General features: G+C 43.7%; 1 protein-coding gene across 1 annotated transcript in view; it reads left to right on the top strand.

Annotated features, from left to right (window-relative positions):
• LOC121197383 (neuronal PAS domain-containing protein 3) overlaps positions 1-20,957 on the top strand; it is a 204,534-nt gene that overhangs the window by 87,083 nt on the left and 96,494 nt on the right. The window lies entirely within an intron of this gene.

The following is a 20,957-nucleotide window of genomic DNA, read 5'->3' as shown; positions in this document are numbered from 1 at the left end:
ATTAGAGCTTTTATTTCATTATCTTGTCATAGAAAAATTCTTTCAAATCCTACAGGAAACTGAGCTACGTTTTTAGGATCTCTTCCGAAAAATTCAAATCAGTTTCTTCAAAAGTTGCAGAGTACAGCTTGAAAGCGACTCTGCTGCACTTTAATAACATTATTCTTTTCATGATTTCTGACTCCGATTTCCTCAGATTTCCTTTCTTTTTCAGTCCGAACAGTCAGTTCGCTGTAAACTAATCCACAACAACAGTTCAGGCTTCTCTTTGTGTTTTCAAACAAACCCTTTAATTCTGATGAATCTGAACATGCAAACAGAGGCGGATCAGGTCGACAGCGGGCCGCGCTGCACTGACTGGCCCTTTAAACTATCAAACAACATGGAAAAGCTGCGGAAACACACACATACGCTCTCACACACACACACACACACATACACAGACGGCTAGCTTCTGCGCTAAGTGATTTTCTGTGAAGGGAACATTAAGCTTTGATGAATTTCTGCCTGGAGTACCAGAGTATACACAGCACTTGTGAATCTAAGTGGAATTTGCCTTTGAAATGGGCCCTTTGTGCGATGCACTTAGAGGAGAAGAGGAGCGCTCGCTTTTAAAAGGGACGTTTGGGCTTGTAGGAATGACCCGAAGATGAAAGCAAATTGCTTGAAATTTCTGGTGGTGTGTGTGTGTGTGTGTGTGTGTGTGTGTATCTATAAGGACTACAGCCAGGATATTTACCTGTGTACAGAGCTATAATACGTACAAGAGCAAGATTGTTGTGGTGATGTGTGAATAAAAGCAAATGTTCGTGTGCTTGTGAAGGTGCAACTGTGTGTGTGTGTATGTGTGATTGTGTGTGAGTGTGTGTGTGTGTATGTGTGAGTGTGTGTGTTCATGTATGGGTATTTCTACACGTCTCTGAACAGAACGTGTGTGTGTGCACATACCCTCGCCACACAACAGCAGATGGCATCATTGTCGTCAGCTCTTTGAAGAGGCACATGCATTTTAATGAACAGAACAGAAATATACACACCAAATTAGTGTGTGTGTGTGTGTGTGTGTGTGTGTGTGTGGTGGATTGTTTCAGAGCTTGCAGCACCGTGTGTGTTGTGTATTTCCTGTAACACAGCCCTTCATCCTGTCAGACAGACTCACACTACATCACACGTAACACAAACACGAGACCTGAGCTGAAGCTCAGCCTGAATCTGAATCTTCACTGATGGAAAATTCTGATCTCAGATCTGTTAAAAGATGTCTGTTGTACTGAATACCAGGACAGCGCAAACAGGTAACCATAGCAACAGTACTGATGCTAAGCTAACGTGACAACAAGCACACTTTAAATGATGTCAGAGGATTTAAACACAGCCCCTGTTTGTCCCTGACTGGGTGTGGTAGAAGAGACTGAAAGGTCTTCAGCGTCACAGCCTGAGATTATCTGCTGAAACCTGCTGAACCAGACTGGAACAGAATCAGACTCAGCCCAAACTGGTCAGACTCAGCCCAAACTGGTCAGGCTCAGCCCAAGCTGGTCAGAGCAGGCACGACGCTCAAATCACGAATGAAAGGTTCGTAACAAACAAGGTGGTCTGACGTTCGACCACATCTGAAGGTAAAAGTGTTTATAGCTGTTCAGGCCTCAGAGACAGATACAAAACACACACACACACACACACACACACACACACACACACACACACACACACACACAGAGGAAGGTGAGGCCAGTCTCACCTTGTATATATGTATCACATTCACACACTTACTCACACAGAAAATTCAATTTAATCAGATTGTCCCTCCTACTGTACCACACACACACACACACACACGCACACGCACACGAAAACACACAAGACTTATCTGTACATGATGCACACACACACAGAAACTCACCCTCTGCAGGGTTGTGTGTGTGTGTGTCTGTGTGTGTGCGTGTGTGTGTGTGTATCCATGCCTATGTGATCTTTCCCTTGTAATTGTTTTGTGTGTCAGTGTGTGCATGTGTGTGTTGTGGAGCGTTCAGCACAGCAGAGAGTTATTGATTTTGGCCTCTGTGTAGCTGCTCTGCATCAGTTCAGGTAATGAAGATGTGTGTGTGTGTGTGTGTGTCTGTGTGTGTGTGTGTCTGTGTGTGTGTGTGTGTGTGTGTGTGTGTCTGTGTGTGTGTGTGTGTGTGTGTGTGTGTGTGTCTGTGTGTGTGTGTGTGTGTGTCTGCTGATGACTCCATACTCTTTGACCCACTGAAAAAAATTCTCATTTATTGTGTTTCCCTTCTTTTCTCTCCCTCTTTCTTTCCTCTTTCATGACTTCTTCTTCTTCTTCTTCTTCTTCTTCTTCTTCTTCTATTTTTGCTCTCTTCCTGTCAGTTAACTCTTCCCCCGTCTTCCTGTGTCCATGTTCTCATGCTTCACTTTTCAGTTTCAAATCATCATAAATGATTTAAATATAAATATTGTCATCTGCTGTATAATGTCAGTAATGTGTGGTTATTATTAAGCATATTTATGTTTCACCTTTGTAAACACAATACAGCAACACAACGTGTGTTAGTGTGCGAGAGGTGAACAGGTGACAAACATAACAGTAAAATAACATGAAGCAGAGCAGAGACTGGCATAGTAAACATGGAAAATCAATCATTCACTAAATAAATGACTAAAATTGTGTGTGTGTGTGTGTGTGTGTGTGTGTGTGTGTGTGTGTGTGTGTGTGTGTGTGTGTGTGTGTGTGTGTGAGTGTGTGTGTTGAGGCTACTATGACTTTCAAAACAGTGAGTTTCTGCAGGGAGCTGCAGGTAAATAAATGAAGCGCTCCTCTGTATGAGCATCTATCAGCTGAAGCTGTTTGACCTCCAGTCTGTTGATGCATTGCCACAAACTGTGTGTGTTTCCTTCCTTCCTTCCTTCTGCACTCCTGTTTCTCTTTCTTCTTCCTCTCCATCTTTTCCAACCATCCTTGACTCCTTTTCTTTTTCCTCCCATCTTCTTCTCCTTCCTCTTTGTTTCCTTTCATTTCTTCTTCTCTTTCCTTTCTTCCTTTTAGATTCTGTCCTCTTCTTATCGCTCCTCTCCTCCCTGGTCGTCCCTTTGTCTGCCTGTCTCTCTCTCCTCTTCCTCCTCCTCCTGTCTTTGTACAGTTCTCCCTTCATTTCTCTTGATTACTTTTTTTTGTCCTTCCTCTGATTTTGCTCTTCCCTTCTTCTCTTGATGTCCTTCTCCTCCTTTTCCTCCCCTCCTTTTCTCCCACCCACTTTCTTCTCCTTGTGTTATTGTTCTTGTCTTCCTCCTCTTTCTCCACTTCTTCCTCCTCGTTCTTTTCGTTTCTTTTCTCATCCTATTCCATCTTGTTTCACCTTCTCCTTCTCCTCTCTTCCTCTTCGTCCTCATAAGTTCCTACTCTCCCCCCTCCCTGTCTTCTCCTCTCCCTCATCTCATCCACCTCCCTTCATCTCCTCCCCTCTTTTCACTGCCTCCTTCATTCCTTCTTCCTCTTCCTCTGTTTTTTCTCCTCTCTATCTTCTCCTCCTCCTTCCCTCTTCCTCTTGTCCTCTTCCACCCTCCTCTTCCTCCTCCTCTCCTCCTCCTCTTCCTCCTCCCCCATTGACCTTTGCAGTAATTGACCCATCAGTTTCTCTTCTACAGTTTAGTGTTGGAGGTTTTGACTTCCTGTCAGAGAGTCTCCACATCTGCTGCAGGACACCACACAAACAACCATGACCTTTGGAGCATCCTGACACCCAGCCTGTGTGTGTGTGTGTGTGTGTGTGTGTGTGTGTGTGTGTGTGTGTGTGTGTGTGTGTGTGTGTGTGTGTGTGTGTGTGTGTGTGTGTGTGTGTGTGTGTGTGTGTGTGTGAGTGTGAGTGTGTGAGAGTGTTTATACAACTGACTGCTCACCATTTCACTGTGTGACTGAATGCCGGTCCGGGTGTTTATGTGTGAATTTTGCCGCCGTGTGTGGTTGCACGTGTGCATAAGGTTTGTGTGTTTGACAGTGTGTGTAGGAGTGTTTCAGTTTTTGTGTGTCTGTCTGACAGTCTGTTGCCTGTGTGTAGGTGTGGGTGTGTGGGTGTGGATGTGTGTGTGACCCCCTCCGACACCTGGCTATTCATTATGCATGCAGAGAGTAGCAGACACCAAAATGCCACACTTCATGAGCCAGTCTATAATCAACACACACACACACACACACACACACGCACACACACACACACACACACGCACACCTATAAACAAACACGTGGGTTTTACACATACTTTACACTCACAAATACACACATACATGTAAACAACTCACACATATACCTGCATAAATGCAAAGTGAGTACACACACCTTGTAAACCCACACACACACACACACACTGTGTCATTCGTATCTTTGCTGCTTTACATTCTGTATAAATATCTTGTCTCAGTTATTAAAATATAAATTATGGCATTTTTTATAAGACACAAACCTATTTATGGCTCAGTACACGAGCTCATAAGGCATGAGGTGAAATTTAGCATGGTGTGTCGGTGTGTGTGTGTTTGTGCGACCGTGTGTGTGTGTGTGTGTGTGCACTGGGGGTCATTTCATGTGGTTTTTAATGTGCAAATATTTCTTCTGTGTCACCTCTCAGAACCAGTTTATGTTGTTAATGTAAGTAAATGTAAAGGTTGTGAAAACTTAATCATTTTTCTTCAGTGTTTGGAGCCAAAAGTGAATTATGAAGATCAGATTCAGTTTGTCTTGATGTCAGTGACTGACTGATGTGCGTTGGGAAGTTTACTCACAGCAGGAAGTTCGTAACATATTTCAGGATTTCAGTGTCTGGTGTCTGGTAATCGCAGTATAAATCATTTATTCCAGGAGAATTTGATTCATATCAGAATTTATTTTGTCGGATAATTAAGTTTGCAAAACCAGAAAATTGTAGTATATAGTAATAATGTAGTAAAGTCTACATGTGTCTGTGTGTGATGAGCGGTTTAACCAAGATATTTTCCCTGGAATGGTTGAATTTAAATCATTTGAGACCAGAGCAAATGGAAAACTGTAGCACAGAAGTTTAATCGTGTGATTGTCTTGTAGTGGAGTGGTTGTTCTGGACTGTCGGGTGAAGCAGCGATTGGTCTGACAGCAGCAGGAACTGAAGACTCTGCTGCTGACCACTGCATACAAGATGGCTGGCTCCACCACACAGTCATCACAGTGATTAGTGGATAATGAATCTGTCCTTTCTCTCCTTTGTTGACTCCTCATGTTCTTAAAAGTGGGTTTTCGTGTGTGTGTGTGTGTGTGTGTGTGTGTGTGTGTGTGTGTGTGTGTGTGTGTGTGTGTGTGTGTGTGTGTTTTCCCGTCCACTTATCGTTACATACAGCCAGACTGCTGCTTTATACAAAATCAACCTCCTGCTTAGTGAGACAGTAAGAACTGAGAGAGAGAGGGAAATAAGAGGAACATCAGAGGAAAGAGACTGGATGGAGAAATGAGAGGGATAAAGACCAGAAGGGGGAGAAAGAGAGAAAAATAAACGAGACAGTCAATTAGAGAGACAGAGGCTATCAGTGAGGCTGAGAGAGAGAGGCAGAGAGACAGAGGAGGAGAGCAGCGGGAGTCTCGTCTCGTTATGATCCATCTCGTCTCTTTGTACCAGCTGACGTTTTTATGATGCGGCCTGCTGGCTGGGCTAATGGCTTCCTCCATTATACTGAGGGAACACAGTGACCCTGACACCCGGATAAACACGGCGCTCACATCAAACCCCTCCCACCTCCCCAGCCAGGCCTGCAGTCCAACTGTGCAAGGTTTTTTTTTTGTGTGCATAAGAAAGTCAGCGCCATCATTTCATCTGTTTGGTCACAGTGTTTTTGGTTTTCAGTAAGGAGACCTCAGAGTTTGGGAGTCCAGAGACGCCAGTGTTACAACGAAATTTTAATTCAATTGGAATTTGAACAATGACATATAAAAAACAATGAATTTAAAATATCAATATTTTGATTCCATTTTCATTTTCATGTTGTTTGAAAATGAAACTCAAAACTCTGCTGACACTTAACTTTCCATGTGTTCAGACGAGTGACACTGCCATCATGATAATGAAATGAAATGTGAAATGGACTTTTTAATCAGTTTCAGTTTGAACTGAATCACACATTAGACTTTTAGTATGAATTTTAATATGTTCTGGTTTTAGCTAATTTCTAATGAACATAAATGGAAAAGGACTGTTTCAGTGTCATTTTCATCATTTCATCATTTTATCCCGTGAAATCTGTCAGACTCAACCACGAGCATTTAGCAACACTTTCATGATTTCAGTTCAGTTTTTTTTTTAAGTTTGATTATTGTTTTAATGTTACACCAAACTAATTTTGTTTTCATTAAGCAAAAACATTTTTTTTTTAAAATTATTGGCCCGGAGACGAGCCCAGCTGAACATATGTCGCACGCTTCACCTGTCTGAAGCGGAGGTTCTGAAACAAACAAAGGGCAAATATTGTTTTTGAAGATTCGGTCTAAAAATGTTTTTGTATGTTTTCGTAACTTTGCAGCCGCTTCGTTATTTGCAGGTCATCCGAGGTCAAACAGTTACATACAAACACACAAAAACATACAAACCCTTAAAAAAATCTTTTGAGGTTTTCACCTGACACCATCTGCGTGCCGAGCTTTGAGACGTGAGATGATCCAGATTTGTGTTGACAGATCAGGAGACACTCTCCAGCTAACAGCCTGTTGTTTCCGTCTGTAAGCTAACCACCCTGCTCTCCCTCCAGCTGTTAAATTCAGGTTAGTCGTGATTTAACAGCAGGATTTTCTTCCACTGATGCCTGATAACAGCTACATGAGTCCTCTCCTAAACTAAAGCACAGTGGGACTCAACCAAAGCATATGAAACACAGAGCCTCAATTATCTGGACTACATCATGTACACATTGGGTGATAATTGTTATTTCCCTCTCAAAGACCCCCCATCCAGCTGTAATCACTCCAGCTTTTTACCCACAAATCTAATCTTAAAGCTAAAAAGAGGCGAGCGGAGCAGCTGCTGCTTCTTCACATAATAAACTTGTCACACAATAAACTTCGGCTCTCTCGCTGCAGAAACCTGCGGTGTTTCTGTCGGCCCCCGGCCAAGCCCCGCTCTGCTCTGCGGCAGAGACGCCGCTCCGTCCACCCGCCAAGAGCGCCCGCCGTGCATGCCCGCACTTAATAAACGGAGAGTAATTTGGCCAGCTGCGAGTGTGAGATGTTTTGATTCCCCAGTCTCAATGTAAAGAAAAATGGAATGACAGAGGGAGAGGGAAACAGCAGTAATTATAAAACTAATTACAAAATGCTGATGATGCCCATAGGCTTTGCATAACTAAATTTAGACGAGGAAATTGCTTTCGGCTCACGACGTGGCTGCTGGGTGTTTCGTTCTTCGTTTTTTTTTTTCTTCCTCTCTCTTGTCCTGCATGCTGTCACACACTTGCACACCAAACAGGAAAAAATTATCACCACGGAAACAATTACTCAGACACCTTTTTGTCCCTCCTATCTTTTTTTGTTGTTGTTGGCAAACACAAAACAGCTCCGGGAAGTGTTGTTGTCCAACAATGTGCTGTAATGACAGAAAATATAGTTGCTTGTTTCTGTTTCCCCTCTGAAAGACATTACAATCAACCAGAACACGGCGACGCTCGGAGAGAGCCGCTCACTTATTGAATCAGGCCGTGTTTCTTTCTGCGGGTTTGCATATGAAATGACATGTTTTTGTCTCGCTGTCTACTTAGATTTGTACACAGACGAGCTCTGATGCCTGATTTTCCTCCGGATCGACTGCGGCGAAGAAATCGAAAGTCTGCTGCAGTTTCCGTTAGACGACATGTTGGACAGTCCAGCCTGGCTCTGTGAGGCAGTGTGATCAGATCAGAAGTTTGGTAGAAAACATGACTGGTCAGTTTTGGCTACTGTTCTGTGCCACAAGCAAACCATGATCATGATGCAATTAATGTTTGCTCTGAGGCGTTTAAGGTTCATGACAGGGTTTAAGGAGGGTTACAGTTACAGGTGGTGATGGAAGGGTTTTCACCAGTTGTTTAAGACAGTTCCATATGCGATTAAAGGAGCTATAAGAGTGATTACATGGGTTAAAGATGTCTTTTAAGGGATTGAGGGGGTCACAGGTGTTGTTTACAGGATTTAGAAGAAGTCAGAGATTGTTTAGAAGTATTTAGAGTATTAAGGATTTTTGTTTACAGGGACTTTTGGTGTCTTTTAGAGAGTTCAAGGGGTCTTGGATGAATTTCAGGTCTAATTTGAAAGGTTTAAAGTGAGTTCAAGTTGTTTTCCAAGGGGCTTCAGGGATGTTTAGAGGGATTTTAAGTGTCTGTAGAGGGTTCTCATCATATTTGAGGGGTCGCAGGTGTTGTCTGAATGAGGTTTACAGTGGGTTTCAGGGTTGTTTTGGGATGTTTTTAATGGGATCAGATGATTTTTTTAAGGTCTCTCATGGTTTGCAGATACTGTTTGATCTGGGTTGAGAAGGTTTTAAGGTGTCTTTAGGATGTTCAGAGGATCACACAGGTGAAAGGTAAAGATCTTAAACTGCATCTTTGATCCACAGTATCTGCGTACCTTTTATTGTTTGTTTGTTTTGTTAATGCAACTTTCTTTCCCATCATTCTTGTCATTCTCTGTTTCTGGGAAGTCCCACAGTCACTGGTATCACTTTGTATTAATCATAGTGAGACTCTTGTGAAGGACGTTTACCCATTAGAGCTGATGTCCTCACTAACCCAGTTATACATCTAATGTCCTTTTCTAATCTGTTTATCCCGCTTTCCCTCCATACCAGACAAATGGGACATTATTGGCTTATGTACCGTACACTGTAAGGCCCTCAGCAGTCAATCATCCACTCTAATATTCAGAAAGGCAAGCTTTGACACTGAATTAAAACCGACATGAAAAGCGTGTGTTGAACAAAGTAAAGTATTTCCAATCAGGTGTAATTGGCTTGTCGGAGCCAGCGGTGATATATGTTGGTAATTAGTTAAGCGGCCTGAGTTTGTCTCAAAGGGTGTTTTTTATTTTTTAATTATTTTTCCCCTCCTCCTCCCACAGCTGATCGTGAATCAAAATGTCAGAATAAACTGGGGAATAAGGAGCTTTTTAAAGAGCCGCGGCACCGATTGCCAATACACATGATTGGACTGGAGCAGGCAGGGATGTGGAGTTTTACCGTTCACATTCTCTTGGTATCTTTATAAATTTAGTTATATATATAAATGTAGTTACCATGGAAACTGTGTATGTGCTGACAGAGGGACTGGGCCACAATATACTCAACACTAAACAGAAAGATTTCGAGAGGTGGAGGTAAAATCACGTGAGATAAATCCTGTTCGGAACCAGAAAATGTTTATTTTTATGTAAAATCTAAATGTGTTCGCACACAAAATTAAGGAAACTAGCAACAAACAATCGGTCTGAACATTTCATTCATTTGGAAGAAATTTCTCTTAATTGTAATGGTAAAAAAAAAAAAAATTCACAATAACACTGTAAAACTGTGACCACGGAACCTAATTCTGCTTTAATGGTAAAAGACAAAATCCTGTGTATTTATGTTCTGTTATTATAGCTACGCAGCGTGAAGTCTGTCACATCAGGAGAAGATAGCAGTGAATCGTCTGCAAGAAAACTGCTCAGCACTGTTATTACCATGTTTACTGCCCACACACACACACACACACACACACACACACACACACACACACACACACACACACACACACACACACAGTCACATACACACACACACACACACACACACACACACACACAGTCACATACACACACACACACACACACAGTCACATACACACACACACACACACACACACACACACACACACACAGTCACATACACACACACACAGACACACACACACACACACACACACACACAGTCACATACACACACACACACACACACACACACACACACACACACACACACACACACACACAGTCACATACACACACACACAGACACACACACACACACACACACACACACACAGTCACATACACACACACACACACACACACACACACACACAGTCACATACACACACACACACACGCTGCCGCACTCTGATCGAAACCAATGGATTTAATGGATTTTTACAATTTCAAATCATAACAGGGGAGAGTTGGAGGACACAGAGAGAGAGAGAGAGAGAGATGACTGAATCAGAAAGAGAGAGAGGGAGAAGATAAACTGGAGAAGGAGAGAGAGAGAGAGAGAGGGCGGCCGAGCCTGTGTCTGCTGGGCCGTGAAGCGTTCAGCTGCACCGCTCCGTTAGCAGTGGAGCCATTTCTTAATAACACTCATAACTGCCCTCTGAAACACTCCTCCTCCCGTCCCCGTGTCCCTCTGTCTGTCCCCACCTCTGTCCCTCCACCTCATCCACGTTTCATCTCTGCTTTCATTTCTCTGTCCTCACTTTTGTCCATCCATCACTCTATCGTTCATCTTTATGCTTCCATGACTGATTGTAGAGGTTCATCGCTCAGGTTGAGTTTGGATAAATACACTGTTTCATCCATACACAGGTGTGATGCATCACCCTCTGCACCTGATGTGGACACTGGACAGTGGACACTGACACTGTGTGTTTGTTAACACAGTGCACAGTCTCTCTGTCTTTTGTTAATGAAGATATTTTACATTTTTTCTTACTGTCTACAGATCTGATGTAAAGTGGATTAATCTGCCGCCGAAGCATCACTGAGGTGTTTCAGTTTTATACTGTCAGTAGAAAGAAATGTTCTGAGGGATGAGAATCATTTTCCATCATGTTCTTGTCTCTGTCTTCCTGCTTTTCTTACTTTTGTTCTTCATTCCACATGAACAGCAGCACACACACACACACACACACACACACACACACACACACACACACACACACACACACACACTATTCCAGTGCAAGTTAGCGCGACCTCTGATTAGCATGTCTATGAGTTTTCCCAGCCACAGCTAGCGCCAAGCTAATTATCATGAACACACACACACTTACACTATCTGAAATTACTGCTGCAGTAGCTCTGGAAATATAATCTCTCATTCTCTCCTAATGAAGTTATCTTCCTCCCATCCTTCCTTCCTCATTTCTCCATCCTTCTTTCATTTTCTCTCTTCAGCCATTTTAATCTGTACCTCTTTTCCCATTTTCTTCCCCCTTTCTTCTCGCCTCTCTTCACACCTTTTGTCCCTCCTTTCTCCCTTTTCTCCTTCTTCCCTCCCACCATCCACCCTTGTCTTCTTCATTCCTTCTCTTAATTGCCCTCTTCTTTTTTCTCTGTCCCGCACTCCTCACCCGTCTCCTCTCCTTCTTTATTACATCCCTCCCTAGCTATTTCTTTCCGGTGTTCCCTTTCCTTTTCTCCTTTCCTGCCTCCCTGGCTCCTCCGTCCTCCTTCATGTCTTCCTGTTTAAACCAAAGACAAGCTGCTGTTAAACTAATTGCAGCTGTTGTTTTCTAACTGCAGCTCTAGAATCTTCTATTGTACATAAAGATGAAAAAATGTTGCTTTGAGGCTAAAAGAGAAAGTTCATTTTGAAGCCATCTGTCCCTCAGGACGCTGATTAATTTGTCGCCGACTGCCTGTCACTCAAACCGTTTGATCTGCACACTTACTAATTGATTTTTTAATATTTTTTTAAGGAGAAAAAAAAACACGAGCTAAATTGACTTTGATGAGGTTGTTGATCAGAAGAACTTTTTTTTAAAGTGTGTTTAGTCTCAGCTGAATCAAAGAGAAGGGGTGTGGTAGATCAGAACAGTGAGTGCTGATATTGTCTTTGACCACACTGCTCTGCTTCCTGTTATTGAAAATATTCTGTCCTCCCTGTAGAGTTTCCTTCTCTCACGGTGGAGAAGCTTCTGAGTTTAGACTGAGGCGTCTTAAAGCTGCGTTCATCGCCGACACGTTTTAACGGATTCAGACATTGTATGTATGAATTAGTAACAGTGCGACGGCGGCTTTGTGTCGACTGCTCGCTGCGTGGCGAGCAGCAGGGTCTGAATGGCCACCAGCTGCTTTTATGTTACACTGGCACATTTTGGAGACTGTGAAGGCGAAGACTTCTGGCAGTGTCACGGTGACATTTCTTTCTCTGTGAGAATCAGAGACTCACGATAGAGGGTCAACGCAAACGCGACGATAATCCCGACAGTTTCACTGATGTTCAGTGACTGACTGTTCACTGAGAACGTGTTTCTGATCTGATGACCGTGCGTCTCTGTGGCCGGGTCGTTTTCCCTCTCTGCTCAGACCCACATTAACCAGCAGATCCATCGGCTGAACTCAGGACAAGTGAAATATGAGATGCATCATTTCTTAGTGTTGTCACGGTGTTGCATCACTCAGAAACATCACTGTCTGTCACACACACACACACACACACACACACACACACACACACACACACTGACACATCTCAATGCATAAAAACAAAGCTGTTTCAGAGAAGAGACCGAGCTGGTTGTGATGCTGTCTTTACACACCTTCTCTGACGTGTGTGTGTTGTGTGTGTTGTGTTGTGTGTGTGTGTGTGTGTTGTGTGTGTTGTGTTGTGTGTGTTGTGTGCTGTTACGGGTCAGAAGACTCGTGTTCTCTTCATTAACAGCCTGTTTCATTCTTTTGTTTCTCCATTTTATGTGTGTGTTGATTTTTCTACACACACACATACAAACCGATAGCATTGCTGTTAAGTGTGTGTGTGTGTGTGTGTGCGTGCGTGTGTGTGTGTGTGCATGCAGGGCCTGATGTTATTAAATGATATCAACATCAAGGCTCCTGTTTGAAGTTTAACTTCCCTTTTTGTTCTCTTTCTCTCTGCCCACTAACACACACACACACACACACACACACACACACACACACACACACACGCACACACACACACGCACACACACACACACACACACACACACACAAAAACGATTGTAAGTTTCTGTGTGTGAGACAGTTTATTGCAGAGTTATCAAACCTCTGCATCAGTTCTGAACTGTGTGTGTGTGTGTGTGTTTCCTATCAGTGCTGTGTCTCAGCTCGGGGATGAGAACCATACATCATAGTTCTACTGTACCAGATAGCTTATCACACACAGACACACACAAACACACATGCAAGGGTTCAAACATTAAAAAAATAAATATTTTGCAGGGTTTAGATTAATTTGTCTGTTTCAGTATCTGTGTCTGCCCCCCCCCCACTTCCCCCCCACCCCCGGGTGGGCAACACAATAAAATGAGGTTTCTTCAGTTCACCTTACACAGGTTTTAATCTACATCTGCAACAATTGATCAAGAAACCTCGTATGTTTCATTAACTCACACACACACATTTAACTCAACACCTGCAGCACACACACTCAGTGTATGGTCTGAAAGAACCAGTAAAGTTTTATTCAAACAAGATGGCCGCGTCCTCGGAAACGTCAGCGTTACTTTGGGAAATTTTGCTCTGAACCGAAAAAAAAAGTCGCGAACAGTTGTTTCCGTTTTCCTGGCGCTTCCTGAAACGTGGCGTTCGTTAATGACGGCGAGTGCAGTTCTGTTAATGACGCTCCCCCACGTGTACGGTTTCCTCACAGCCATTCGTTGTCTCTTTAATGACGCCCCCTAGTGGGTGGCAGTCTGTTGCTTTAACACTCACAGTGCATTGTGGCCATATTTAGAAAAATCTGAAGGTGATGTTGTGCAGCTTTTTACTCTGATGGCAGCTGGACTAACGGACGTGACGTCAGTCCGTCCATTTGACTTCTGTTGTCAGTCCATCCGGATGAAATTTCCAGAAATGTTCTGAAAAACGTAAATGTCATGAAAATATTGTGACCAGCTTTACTTCACACATTCCTGCTCTCCAGAGTATGAACCCTTTAGATTTTATTGACTGAAGACGTGACGTGAAACGTGTTCTCATAGTTCAGTGATAATGCTGAGTCATTAACCGTCCGTGGTTCCCTGGTTAAGTCATTCGTCTGATCGGAGGCAGTGACACCGATCAGATGATGTTGTGTTGAAAAATGGATTTGTGCATTGTTTACTTATTTCGGTTTTATCTCAGTGTGATGCAGGCTGCAGATATCACACACACACACACACACACACACACACACACACAGTGTTTTCTACTGTAACTCCACCTTTCCTTTATACTTTCTGCTGCACCCTGTTCTTTGCTGAGTTGCTCTCTCCACCTGTGTCTGTCCGTCCATCTGTCTCTCAGCGTTTTTGTTTTATCACGGTTTTAAAAATATTTTTTTTTCTTTTTTTTTTTACTATTTTCTCTTCTATTTCCAAAGTTTTTCTCTCGTTCTTTCTGTCTCCATTTCCTTGATTTCATGGCAACACCACGAGTGTGTGTGTGTTTGTGTGTGTGTGTGTGTGTGTGCTCCTGCTGTCGAGCTGTGGTGCTAATCGATTAACGGCAACATGTCTGAACCAGCATCGCATTAGTCAACGTCACACACCGCCACCTGCACGAGAGAGAGAGAGAGAGAGAGAGAGAGAGAGAGAGAGAGAGAGAGAGAGAGAGAGAGAGTGTGTGTGTGTGTGTGCAGGGTAGTTAGGGATGAGGGTCTGCAGGTGATTACAATGCTTTGGGATAAAAAAGAGAGAGAGGATGAGAGAGAGAGAGAGAGAGAGAGGAAAGAACTGTAAAAATTGTAAGATAGAGAGGTAGAGGGAGGAGACATATCAGAGAGAGGAAGGAAAATCCAGAGAGGGAGAGAGAGGAAAAATGAGCTGGGGGTGGGGCGGTGGGGGTTGTATTACAAAGAAGAAAATAAAATGGAAAGAAGCTAGAAAGAATGGAAAAAAACAGAGTGAGTGATGATGAAGGAACATGAGCAGAGATGGAGGGAACTGTAATTTGGTCTGTTATGGCTCCACAAAATCTCAGTGTACCAATATTTGTTAATTATTAATAATCATTCATTCGTTTGTTTCTCCGTTTAAACGTCTGATTACAGTTACATTCCTTACATGTATATTTATTTGCATTACAGTTAGGAATCTAATGAGTGAGTAAATTTAAAATGAGTGTTGTATGTACAGTATGTTGTATGATTTAACATTAAGATTTCACTTCATCTAACGGACCCCGACGAGGACAGGTGATACATGTTGATCCTCGGTTTCACTTCTGAAAATTACAAAAGTAAAATCTGTTAAAAAAAAAAAGGCGCACAAGTAACAGTCCTTGATTTCTAAATTTCGTCGAGCTTCCCACTGCTCACCTGAATACATTCCACGTGCTTAGCTTTTAATCAGCTAACGGCGATCGCTCGCTTGCCAACAGTGCCGGTGCAACAAAGCTAACATGGAATAACGAGGCCTCTCCAGGAATCTGGCAGCAGATTGTAGACGAGCTGGAATCAAAGGCAGCGGTGACGGAGTTCGCCTGTGATGTTGTTTGGATCAGAAGACGCTGCGCTTCAAGCTGCAATACCTTTGTCTCTGTGTCCCAGAGACAAACACACAGGGGGAGAGAGACACACGGAGAAAGAGCGAGGGAGATAGAGAGAGCATTACACTGTGTGCACGACTGAGAGAGAGACAGATTACAATAGTCTATAATCAGTGACATTCACCATGAAACCATTTCTCTCTCTCCTCCTCATTATCTCCATCATATATACTCGACTCAGATGTGAGCGCCATTTTGTCATCATGTCCCTCTCCCCTCCGTCTTTCTCTCTCTCTATCAGTGTTCGTCTCTCCTCGATGGAGCGATAATGACCATCTTATTACGCTCTGTGCGGAGCTGTCGAGGCTGGAGTGGGGAGGTTAACCGTCCACTCAGTGCTACGGTGAAGCATTCCACTGAAGTGTTGAGCGCTCTCAGCTGAGAGAGACGCTCGGGAAACGTCCCCTTCTGCTCGTCCCGTCCCAAAAACACACACAGGTGCTTTAGGGTCAAAGGACACAACGCAGAGGACGAACCCAGTGAATCTGTGACCGTGAGAGTCAGAGTCGAAGGCTCAGCTGTGGACGTCTCATTAAGTGTTCGAACACGCTGAACAGTTAGAGATCAGTGCAGCTGAAGCTGCTCTGGTTAAAATCAGCCCCGTGTCCTAACAGATGGGGACATGCTGTGACCTGATTGGACTCAGAGACAAGTCACGTCACACGCTGATGATGACGATGTCACCTGTGAGGCAGAAACACGGTGATGATGTAAAAGCTTCGTGCGATCTTTTCTTCGCCGGTTCGTTTCTTGGCTCACTCCTTCTGTCAGACTGTGGTTTTGACCTTCTCAGTGTTTTCCTCCGTCCTGGGAAACAAGCCAACTCTAAAATAAGTCTCTGACACTCATCTTCCTTTCTCTCCTTCCCTCTTTCTCCTTTCTGCCTTTTCTGGCCTGTTTTCCTCTATCTCCTTCCCTCCCTTTCCCTCCTCTCCTCCTCACCTTCATCTAGTCCTCTTTTCTTCTTCTCTTCTTGCGTCCAGTCTTCTTTCCTTTCCTCTCCTAATCTCAATTCACCCCCTTTTCTTTCTTGTTTGCTTCCTTCCATCCTTTCCACTCTACCTTTCCCTCTTTTCCTCCAAATGGTCCTTTTATTGATGGCACTTTTACTTTTCTCTCTTTTAATGCCTCTCTCACTCTTTCTTCCTTCCCTCCTGTCTTTCCTGCCTTTGCCTCCTCCCTTTCACCCACCTCTCATTGCTTTGTCTACATCCTTCTATCCCTCCTTCCTTGTTTGTCTCCCCTCTGCCCTCTCTCCACCTGACTGTCCTCCCCCTTTACTCCCGTCCTTTCTTCATTTCCTTCCCTCCTTTCCAGTTCACCCTCAGTTTATCCATCCTTCTTCTGTCCTCTTTTCCTCTCTGCTTCTCTTTCCTTCCTTTTTTCCTTACCTTTCCTACATTTATATATCCTTTGTCTCTTGTCCTCTCTGTCCTTCTATCCGTCTGTCCATCCTCCTCTTTACATTCTACCTTCTTCTTTCCCCACCTCTCCTTCTGTCCTTTCTTTGTTGTCCTCCTTCACCTCCTCCTCTCCTCCCCTCCATCCCTCTCTCCTTCAGAGCAGGACAGTAAAAGCTGCTCTGGCATCGACTCCTCTCCACTATAAAAGTTGTGACATTGAAAGGTCTGAAACTATTTTAAGCTTCAGTTTTTACTTCCTGGAACTGAATGAAATCACTGAACTCCCGAAGCCAAAAACTTTGCTTCCTGCCAAAACTATTTCTGCCTTTTAATTCATCAAATGAACACATGCTGGTGGAGAAGAGCTATAAATAATAGCTTTTATTCGTCTGCTGTAAATGAATGTGACAATCGAACTTAAAGAAAACAGATTTTCCTTTGTGACAAATAAGCAAACTGCATCCAGCGAGGAAGACCATGAGATGAGACTGAAAGCCTCGGAAAAAGCCAGAAAGAGTGTGAATGAACCAGATGAGTGAATTCAGTGTGATCATCAGGCAGAAAGTGAGGATTTGTTTGCTGTGAAGTATGATTTTTTTTAACAGATTCATTATTGGTATAAACTGTTGGCACCAGGAGGTTGTGCAGTGTTGTGCAGTGTTGTGCAGTGTTGTGCTCTGTGTTGTCGTTGTGGATGCGCAGCAGGTTTTAGTTTTGGGTAAATTGTCCTGCAAGACTCTGAGCTTTTAGCCTCACTCTGTTGTTTTTGCCCTTTTCTTCTCTGTGTGAGAGTGAACAGGAGCTACACACACACACACACACACACACGCACACACACTCACACACACACACACACACACACACACACACACACACACACGCACGCACGCACGCACGCACACACACACACACACGCACAGCCTTTATTTCACTTCCAATGAAATAGTTGAGTGTAAGCATTTGTTTTCCTGTCTTGCTCCCCTTCTTTCACACACACACACACACACTCCTGCAGGCTTGTTTTGTGCTGCAGTTAATAAAGTGTGTGATTGTTTGTGTGTGTGTGTGTGTGTGTGTGTGTGTGTGTGTATCAGACAGACAGATAAGGACTGGACCTGATAAGGACTGCAGTAACTCTCCGCTCTGCAGAAACTCTGCTGCTCCCGTTACTGTTGATTCTCATTGATTCAGTTTGTTCTTGGATTCTCGCTTTTTGTTTTCACTTTTTTTTCATGAGATCAAGAAAACGTGAACATGTTGTCAGACTAAATAAGTATAGTCAAAGGAAAGTCAGTTATGTTATTATAAATATATAATATATATTATAGTTTCCCACTGGAACTATTTCCTGACAGTAAACTATGTCTTTACAGAGTGTGTCCTGTTATAATGGTGGTTACCTGGCAACCTTACTGTTTACTAATTAGCAATAAAAACACAACATGCACCTGGGCTGATGGGGTTGTCGTTAGTTTTGCAGGTGTTTGGTCAGTAATTAAAGTTTAGACCTGATGGTTGTGCTTGGAAAGAGATCGGGTTCATGCAGTTCATCCATAAATGTCACTCATGGTGGAGCCAGAGGAAAAGACAGAGAAACAGAAATGAAAGAGAAATGAAAGAGTCAACAGCTAGATTTTTAACTCTGAGTCACAGTGGTGGTTCCTGTAACCACACAGTCTGTTGACCACAGCCACGGTCTTCCCCAGCCTCACCCAGCCTCACCCAGCCTCACCCAGCCTGCAGTGACCATGTGTGGATTCTATAGAAAGGAATGAAACCGTGCGATATGAAGGTTTTGTGTGGCGACAGGGTCGTGTGTTCGGCAGTCCTGCCTGACCTTGTCCTGCTCCAGAGGATTTCCTGGTGTGTGACAGCGGCTGAAACCCACTCACAGTGTGTCTGGAAACTGTTCTGCCTCTAAATCAGTGCTGAAGGTTTAATATGAGCCACCGTGACTTTCTGCTGCTCCAACTCCACATTTAAAAGAAGATGATTTGGACCCTGACGGCTTATAATTAATTAACATCCACCTCCTCCTCTTCTCCTCTCCCTCTGCCTCGGTCTCTCCATTTCTCTTTTTGGTTCTCGCTCCACTCGCTCTGTCTTTATTCTCAGTGATCTTCCTTTCTCTCTTCTCCTTCTTTTTCCATCCCTCTCTCCTCCCATCACCGCTGGCATTCAGCCGTTTCCCATCCGACACCTAATGTTCATATCGGCAACTTAATTACACTTAAATTTGAATCGGCTGAGGACGGAGAGATGGAACGAGGGATGTAGGGATGATGTGAAACCAGAGGGACAGAGGCGAGTAGAAAACTAAAACCATTTTATCCTTTGAGAGTGAAAATAACTTGTAGACAGTCATGGAAATACTGCTCTTCTTTCTTCATCCATGACAATTCCGCTGTGTTTATCCCCCTCTCCTCTTCCCCTCCCTCTATTTTCTTACTTTGTCAATCCTTTTTCTTGCATCACCCATCTCTCTCGTGTCAGACAGTTGGTCAGAGTTCATTAATTTTTACTGCTGAGGTAGTTTCCTCCGTGGACTGAGAGCAAACGGGTTCGGGATCGGTTTCCACGGTTACGGGGCTGTAATCAGAGGTGAAACGAGGTGAAAAGATGACTGCAGCTCTCTCCCTAAGTGCTGCTATTTGAGCTGAATTACACCCACATTTGCAATCAAATGTTGTATCAGGAGCGCGTCAAGAGTCAGTGTGATCACTCTGAAACGCTTCTGACTCATTGGGAAATTCGTCCGGGTCTTGTTTGCTTTAATGGTTAAGAGGAAGACACTTTGTCTGCCAAAATTAGAGGTTGAACTCCCTGTCTGGAGCTGAAGTATGGCTCTTGGAATGGCAGTATCATTTGGTCGTTTGGTCTCCCGCTTCGCTCCAGAATGAACTATGGCAAACAGTTACTGGCCTACAGCGAAATGCAATACACACGTTCGTGGTCCACAGAGGATTAATCCCATTGACCTCGGTGATCCCTGACTTTTCACCCGGTGACTCCAGCAGGTTAAAGTTTCCTCTCATCCAGTGACTGGCATAAGATTTGGTGCAGACATTTAAAGTCCCAGACGATGTGTCCTAAAGACTTTGGAGACTTTTCCTGCACTTTCCACCACCGAGTCTTAGTTTTCTGCTCAGAGCGAATAAATCGCTATTAAATTTGGTTTGCACGTTTATATTCCCTGTGGGGTGAATTATAATAACTTTGGTGATTCTCCAACTTTTCCATTTAGTGCTATCACCAGGCAAAACGAATGAAATTCCCATGAGCCTCAGCTGTACTTTGCTAACAAGCTAAATAAAGATGGCGACAAAGATACATCTAATGCAGTAATGCTAATAACGAATCAACACGCTCTGCGCCGCGTGCCGCACTTCAAACACCTGCGTGTTAGCACTGTGGCTGTGAAGGTGCTTCATACAGTGAACTCTCCATTGTTTTGAATGTAAACACAGCTGTAACCATGCTGGGGCGGGGGGGGGGCTGCAGCTGCATTTGATGATTCAACTTTTTCAGATTGCCGCCACAGCTCGCTGTGTGACCATGGCAACCACAGAAACCGATGGAAACTATACAGGAGCTGATTTTAGTGTATCTGAGTCATTTGAATGTCACACCCCTTCACCAACCTCCTCGGACCGGAGGCGCCAGGAGCCGTTGGCGCGACGTTCCACCCAACAATGGCGCCAAGCGCTTGCTGTCTGAAAGCGCCTCACGTTCCGCAATGTTACTATCTAATGTTCTTATTTTACCCAGAACACATCTGTGAATGAATACAGGCTCACCAGGCCTGTTATACATTACGTGAAGCATCAGAGAGGAACAGGAGCAAACAGAAACAAACAAACTAAATCTCAGCACAGATGTATGAGTAATTATTTAGAAATATATTCAGATAGACACACTGAAATTCCAACACACACACACACACGCACACACACAGACAGGCTGAGCCCCGCAGTGCCATTATTATGTGTGGTGACAGTGTGACAGAGAATAATGGAGACATGTGGCC

Source organism: Toxotes jaculatrix, chromosome 17, assembly GCF_017976425.1.
Source record: "Toxotes jaculatrix isolate fToxJac2 chromosome 17, fToxJac2.pri, whole genome shotgun sequence".
Classification (NCBI taxonomy): domain Eukaryota; kingdom Metazoa; phylum Chordata; class Actinopteri; family Toxotidae; genus Toxotes; species Toxotes jaculatrix.
The sequence above is the reverse complement of the archived record's forward strand: the minus strand, read 5'-3'. Positions and strand labels throughout refer to the sequence as shown.